We start from the raw sequence: 7,603 nt of genomic DNA on the forward strand, positions 1-7,603 counted from the left end.
TGTGAATAATTTAGCACTAGCCAATTAAGGGGAACGAATTTGCATACCGGTGGCGGGAACTCTTTTGCACCGTGCATTCCTCTTGCAACTCGAGCAATGCACTCTGCAAAAGAAGCTGCAGAAAAGGCGGGAAACTGGTCCCTGCACCGGGGTTTCCTCTTGCTACAGGAAACTCCCGTGCAATGCTCTGCAACTTAACATGGATAATTCTGATGCCGAAGCACACACACACAATCATGCCTTTTGCGTCATGACATAATTAACAGGGAGAATGGGGAGGATTTCCTCAAACCTCTTTCTAAGCGTTTAAAGTGATAAAGTCCAAAAGTCTGTGATGCTTAATAGGGCACAGGCTGTCACGTGACTGAGACATGTTAGCTTCCTTCTAAATGATCCAGAAAACACTGCCAACGGCCTTCTCAGTTGAATGAGACTTAGCTCATGGTAACGTAAAGCTTCTGTCAATTTTGCAGGAAGACTCTGAATATCCCAATCAGGTTTCTTAGGGCTCATAAGACATCCCTGATTCTCAGGCTGTAGATGAGTGGATTGAGTACTGGGGTGACAATGGTGTAAAACAGAGAAACAATCTTGTCTTGCTCTGGGGAGTGGTAGGAGCTGGGTCTCATGTACATGAAGATGGCTGCCCCGTAAAACATGACCACCACAGTCAGGTGGGACGAGCAAGTGGCCAGAGCTTTCTGCTGTCCCTTCGTTGACTTCATCCTCAGGACCCTGGAGAGGATACAAGCGTAAGAAAGGGAGAAAGGGAGGAGGAGCAGGACAATGTTAGCCACAAACACCAGAGTCTCATGCTGAGAGGTATCACAGCAGGATAATTTGAGCTGAGATGGGACTTCACAGAAGAAGTGGTCAATCAATTTTGAGCCACAGTAGGGGAGAGACAGTGTAAACAATGTGTGAAACAAGGCATTTACTGATGCTCCCATCCACACTCCAACTGATAAAAGAAAGCAGATGTCCCTGCTCATGAGGATGGGGTACTGCAAGGGGTTGCAGATCGCTATGTACCTGTCATAAGACATGACTCCCAGGAGGAGGCACTCTGATACACCCATGGTCAGCATGAGGAAAATCTGAGTCCCACAGCCAGCTGGAGAAATGGGGTTGCCAGGAAGTCTGCTAACATTTTGGGAACAATGATCAGTGTCTGACAGATGTCCATGAAGGCCAACTGGCAGAGGAAAAAGTACATGGGAGTGTGAAGGGAGGAATCAACTTGGATTAGAAGTATGAGAAGAGCATTTCCAGACAAGGCAATGATGAAGGCTAATAAGATCGTGGCAAAGGAGAACATGTGTACATTGGTCCGGGTCCGGGGTCCCAGCAAAATGAAGTCTGCTGAAGAAGTTTCATTCCCACTCTTTATTTCCTCCTTGTGTGGCTGTGTCTGAAGTCCTGGACAAGAACAAGATGCCTTGGGCAACTTGTGCACACTTCCTACTGCATAATACTAACAGCACCTGAGGCACCTGGCAGGTTTTCTTTTCCTGTGGAAGAAATGCCAGACATTATGGTTGATGAGACAATAACCTCACTTCCATGGGAACAGAGTTTACTTAGGCTAAAGATTTTCTACACTTTGCCCAGCATTTCTATGTTCAGCTGCAGGCCCCACCTGTATGTGGAATCGCAGTGGTGTACCTTGTGTTATACCTACGCTGTGGAATTGAGCACAGCAGAGATTTTCAACCGATGGCCTGCATAACCATTGAATCAGGCCCTGGGGTTTTGGTGGCATTTGGTGGTGAGGGGCACTTTCTGCAGGTGCTCTCCCCAGGATGCTATGGCAAGTAATGCCAGCTGCGGGCATCCTAGTTGTGCCACGGGTGGAGACTACTTCTAGGTCCTAGCACCCACCACTTCCAACCTGGGTTAGGCTATTCCAGTTTGCATCTGAAAAAGGTTGCCAACCCCTGAATTACCCATGGCCTGCAGAAGTTCTGAATCTGCCCTGACCATTTTGGGGCATTGTTGGCATTTGGAGATGGGGGGCAAGTGCTGTCCACAGGCGGTCATGAAGACAAGCACCATCTGTGGACTTTCATCTTGTGGCACAAGTGGAGATTAGTGGCAGTGGTGGCAGGGTGCTAGGGTGTCCGCCTCCAACCTGCAGTAGGTTATTCCAGTTTACAGCTGAAAACGACTGCCTGCTCTTCAACTACTATGCTCTATGGAGACATCATAGCCAGGTTTATAAGAGTTAACTGGAGTCCTGGTTGCAATGTAGCCACAGCAGTGAGCAGGTCAGTGGATAGTTCTTTCTCTAGCCAGATGCAGGGCAAATAAGGAGTTCCTATGCTGTATGCTGGTAATATTACCCAAATAGGAGCTGCACTCCTAATACTACCTTGTTACATGTGAATCTGACTGAAATCAATGAGAAATAATCTCACAGAATCACCTGGGTGAAATATTCCACAACGACAGTGTGCCTCGGTTGTTGGTCAGTGGATAGTTCTTTCTCTAGCCAGATGCAGGGCAAATAAGGAGTTCCTATGCTGTATGCTGGTAATATTACCCAAATAGGAGCTGCACTCCTAATACTACCTTGTTACATGTGAATCTGACTGAAATCAATGAGAAATAATCTCACAGAATCACCTGGGTGAAATATTCCACAACGACAGTGTGCCTCGGTTGTTCTGGCCATTCTCACTTTTCATTACCACCAACAAAGACATTTATCACTATAAATGCTATTCATAGTAATAGGAGGAGGAGCACTTGACCAGGCAGGAACTGGATATTGGGGTATGGGAAAACATTGTCTGTTCCAAACACCTCACGATTTGGCAAGCAAAACTGAAATAAAAAGCCCAAAACTGAAAAGTTTCATAGCCAACGTACTATTTAAAAAGAATGGCTTTAAAATAAATGTTTTCCCATCCCATATGAGCATTTATAAAAAAATAAAGAGTTATTGGCGAAAAAGCAAGCACATGAGCTATCCACATAAATCTCTTTGAAAAACCCCTCTAAAATTAAACAAGTGACCGTTCTAGGCATGGCATTGCTTTAGTAAGGGGCAGCAGTCATTTTCTAAGGAAATACATTACTTTAAAATCCCTCAGGCATGAACTCCCTTTAAGTTTCAAAATTAAAATATAATACAAATTCTTGGCCATAGCCTGAAAAATTATTTGTACGAGTTGAAAAATATAGTGGAGAGAGGGCAGCACACATGTCATAAAGACAGACTTTTAAAAGACCAAGTCAAAGTTGAGGCCATTACATCACCTCTTCAGCAATAGCTTTGAAATATAAGGGGAAAAAATACACAAACTTTTTTACACTTTGGGGACTCTTGTCCCAAGTCTTTAATTAACTTGCACTTTCAACCCCAGTGGGTGCTCTTGCAGAGCTTCCTCCATTCTCTGCAAAGAAAACTGCAAAGTTCTTCTCAGGGAAATTCCCTGGCAACCTCTGTCTTAAAGTGGAAGAGAACAAACCATTTCAGGAAGGCCAAAAGACAATATGTTTCAGTCTTTCTTAAAAGAAATGCTAGGGATATGGTTTTTGCCTTTTTTTTTTAAATTGGGACATGTCATGTGTGAATGGTTCGTTCTAACACAGAATACCAAATCTCTCTCTGCTGGATTTTCTAGTGGAATGAGATGTCTGGGTTGTGACTCACTCGACATGATGTTTCTCCATCTAGAACATCAATTCCTCAAACATTCGAACACAACACATCCCTCTCACACGGACAGTTTGGAACAAAGAAAGACCAAAGGAACACCGTCTAGTTAGATATGCATCTCTTCATTTTTTGGAGGAGAAGAACAGACCCATAGGCCTCAGATTTGATTCACTCAAATGAGTGGCATCTATTACTTGATTGTAGACCACAGAATCAGGTGCTTTATCTAAGATTGCCTGTACATTAGCTGAATATGTATGCAAATGCATCTGGAGCTCTCATTAGTGCTTAGAAAAATCTGCTTAAATTCTGCCACTCAACACAGAGTCTAGGCTGGTGGTTTTAACAGAGCCTCACCTACACTAAATGCATAACTGTGCTGTGGGGGAGGGTAGAAATACTCCCTTATAACTGTCATAGCTGTGCCAATGAAAGTGGAGAGAGAGAAGGCCTGAGAGCCTAGTCAGAAAAATACTCACACTTAGGTTAAGACTGTGTGGAGCAAATTTCTTGTTTTAGGAACAAAAGACTCCCTCTGACCTGATGAAGAATGCACTGCATGCTAAAGCTTGTCAAATCCTATCCCTGCCATGCAGTTGTGGTGCATAGCTTATGCCTCAGCCTTTTGGATGGTTTATATGCTGTGGACCACACTCATCTTTATGTAAATTTTGTCAAGTACCTGCAACATTCAGATCTGAATCAGTCTAGTGGCTTCAGTCACTACCAGATGCCATCGGCAAGAACTCAGTCCATCCGTCCTCATGATTAGGTCCTCCCTCAGGGGTTGGTATCACTAGCCAGAGAAGAGACCAGGTAAAGGGCCAAGAAACATGGCTGGGTTAAGAGTAGTCCAGAGGACCTAAGAGTGATAGGCAAGACAAAGATAGAAGTTAAGAACTGACATTTTATTTGTTATTTGCAACCCTTCCCAGAAAGAGCTGAGAGAGGACACAGATACCAGGTTGTCTCTGTGACTACCTTTTTATTTGGCAACATCTCATTCTTGACACTTATGCACCAGAAGGAGTGTTATTCTTGTGGCTCTAGGCAACTCTGTGCTCACAGAGACCAGGCACAGGTACAGGCAGCAGGAAGAGAGGTTGTGTTCTGCCTTAATTGGGAGGCGAAGGCCAGGGCTTGTAGAACCTGTTCACCTGAATTTGTTAATTCAGATATTTGAACCTGAATTTCTAGGTATACAACGTCAACCTCTTCTCTCTTATTCAGGTGGTGAGTAGACTCCCAGCTCAATTAGCCCAACTTCTTTCCCAGGGAAAATCCTGGAAAAATTCCTCAAGGAGTCTACACCTGACTGCAGAATAACCCTGTGTCTGTGGACTGACTTGGGGCTAACTTTAGGGACAGTCAAGTCTTCACAAAATTGTTCCATTTCTTCTTTGAGATCTATCATCATAATGCTGATAAGAAAACTGGAAAATGTGAGAGAGGTGAAAGAAATATTATTGCTATTGGCTCATTCATTTTTCCACATCTTAGTTATGTTTAATGATAAATTCCTTATCTGACAACTGGCCTGCATTCCTTATACCCTGTCTGCTGGTCACTTCCATTTCTTCCAGTCACAAAGAAAGAAACATTTGATACCGTATTGTTTTCATTTACTCCTGCACTGGCTCACCATGGCTTTAAAGCTAGGGAGTTTCTTGTTTCTTCCCATTTCCCTTTTCTGTTATGTCTTCCATAAATGTGATCAATTTATTTTACACAAGCCTTAGAGAGATACTTGGGGAACAGCTGTTTTTTTCATTAGTAAGGTTGCTGAAGAGAAAAGGTTAGCTTAAAACATAGCTTTTCTTTTCTCCTGTAAAAACCACGTGTTGCACCATTGGCCTCAATGGAGTGAAAGTGGTGAACAAACAGCTGAGACAAGAATCAACCCTGAAATACAGCGCTTCGCTCTTAAAAGTAGTTGTTGCAAAGACCTGTATCTAAGCGCTTACACTCATAGGATCATAGGGAAGTAGGCGTGGAAGGGACCTCCCAAGGGTATATCTAGTCCAGCTCCCTGCTCAAAGCAAGATCATCCCTAACCAAGTCTCTCCAGTCAAGTGTCCATCTCACCTGCTCTCAAACATTTCCAAGCATGGGGAGACCTCAGCTTTTTTAGGTAATCTGTTTCAATCCCCAGCCAGGCCCAAAATCAGCTAGTTCCCCCTAATCTCCAGTCTAAAGTACCCCTGCTGCACCTTGAGACTATTTTTCCTAGTCTGGTCCCCAATACACACAGAGAAAAGCCCATTGCTATCATTTCTAGATCTCCCTTCAGGTACTTGAAGACTGTTATCAAAACCTCCTGGCAGTCTTTTCTTCTTCAGGCTAAATATTCCCAGTAATTTAAACCTTTCCATATAAGTCTTTGCTCTCAGGCTCCGGATAATTTTTGTTGCCGTGCCACTAGATGTATTTCCTGCAGGAGAGTTTGGGCCTTCTGCAGAGGGTCAGCATAAGGGAACCACAAAGTATCAATCCCCCAACTAGTCTTTGTGTATGCAATAATTTGGTTAAATTTCCTGTAACAGGAGAACACTAGAGAGCTGGGAGAGGGGGGTGGACTTCATCAAACCTATTTTCCAAGCATTTAGGAGTCCAAACACCCATGATTCTCAGAGGGAGATTAACTGTTATGTGATTAGAATAATTTAACTTCCTTCTAAATATTCCAGTTTTCTCACTTTAGTGAGTCACAGCTCATAATAAACTATAGTTCCTGTCAATATTCCTGGAAGGATCTGCATTTCCAAATCAGATTTCTTGGGCCTCATAGGACATCCCTGTTTCTCAGGCTGTAGATGAGTGGATTCAGTACTGGGGTGACAATGGTGTAAAAGAGAGATACAATCTTGTCTTGTGCTGGTGAGTGGTAGGAGCTGGGTCTCATGTACATGAAGATGGCTGCCCCGTAAAACATGCAAACCACAGCCAGGTAGGAGGAGCAGGTGGCCAGAGCTTTGTGCTGTCCTCTGGGTGAGTTCATCCTCAGGACCTTAAAGAAGATAAAGGCACAAGAGGCTAGTGTAATGGAAGAAGGGATGAGGAGCAGGACAATGCCACACAAACACCAGTCTCATACTGAGAGGTGTCAGAGCAGGACACTTTTAGCAGAGCTGGGACCTCACAGAAGAAGTGGTCAGTCTCTTCTGAGCCACAATAAGGGAGACTCAGGGTAAACACTGATTAAATCAAGGCATTTACAGATGCTGCCATCTATATTTCCTGCTCATGATGGGTACAGCGAGGGGTTAGTAACAGCTAGGTATCTGTCATAATCCATGACTGCCAGGTGGAGGCACTCTGATACACCTATTGTCAGTGTGAGAAAAATCTGCATCCCACGTCCAACTGGAGAAATGGGGGTGCCTGGATCAGGAAGTCTGATAACATTTTGGGGACCAAAATTAGCATTTGACAGATTTCTATGAAGGCCAATTGGTTGAGGAAAAAGTATGTGGCTAATAAGATCATGGTCAGGGAGAACATGTACACATTGATTTGGCTCACGAGTCCCAGCACAATAAAGTCTGCTGAACAAATTTCATTCCCACTCTTCATTTCCTCTTCCTGTGGCTGTGCCTGAAGTCCTGGACAAGAACATCATTCCTCACTTCCTACTGGAGAATACCAATAGCAGCTGAGGCACCCAGCAGGGTTTCTTCTCCTGTGAAACAAATGACAGACAGTATGGTGGATGAAACAATAACCTCACTTCCCCGGGAACAGTGTTTCTTTAGGCTGAAGATTTTCTAAAATTAGTCCCACATTTTGCACATCCAGGTGTAGTCCGTCCCCTGCCTGTTCTGGAGCAAAACTGGTGAAAGCTGGAGGCAAAGTGTGTCTCTTATATGAGATCTCATCATGTCTGGTGGACTCCAGGTAGAGGTGCGCCTCTGACTTCCCCGGTAAGATGCTAGATTGTGC

At 44.1% G+C, this 7,603-nt stretch overlaps 2 pseudogenes; both read right to left on the reverse strand.

Annotated features, from left to right (window-relative positions):
• LOC102367753 overlaps positions 1-3,665 on the reverse strand; it is a 17,000-nt pseudogene extending 13,335 nt beyond the window's left edge.
• A 2,781-nt stretch (positions 3,666-6,446) lies between these two features.
• LOC106723361 lies at positions 6,447-7,016 on the reverse strand (annotated as a pseudogene).
• Positions 7,017-7,603: the final 587 nt, after the last annotated feature.

This window comes from Alligator sinensis, unplaced genomic scaffold, assembly GCF_000455745.1.
Source record: "Alligator sinensis unplaced genomic scaffold, ASM45574v1 scaffold1602_1, whole genome shotgun sequence".
Taxonomy (NCBI): domain Eukaryota; kingdom Metazoa; phylum Chordata; order Crocodylia; family Alligatoridae; genus Alligator; species Alligator sinensis.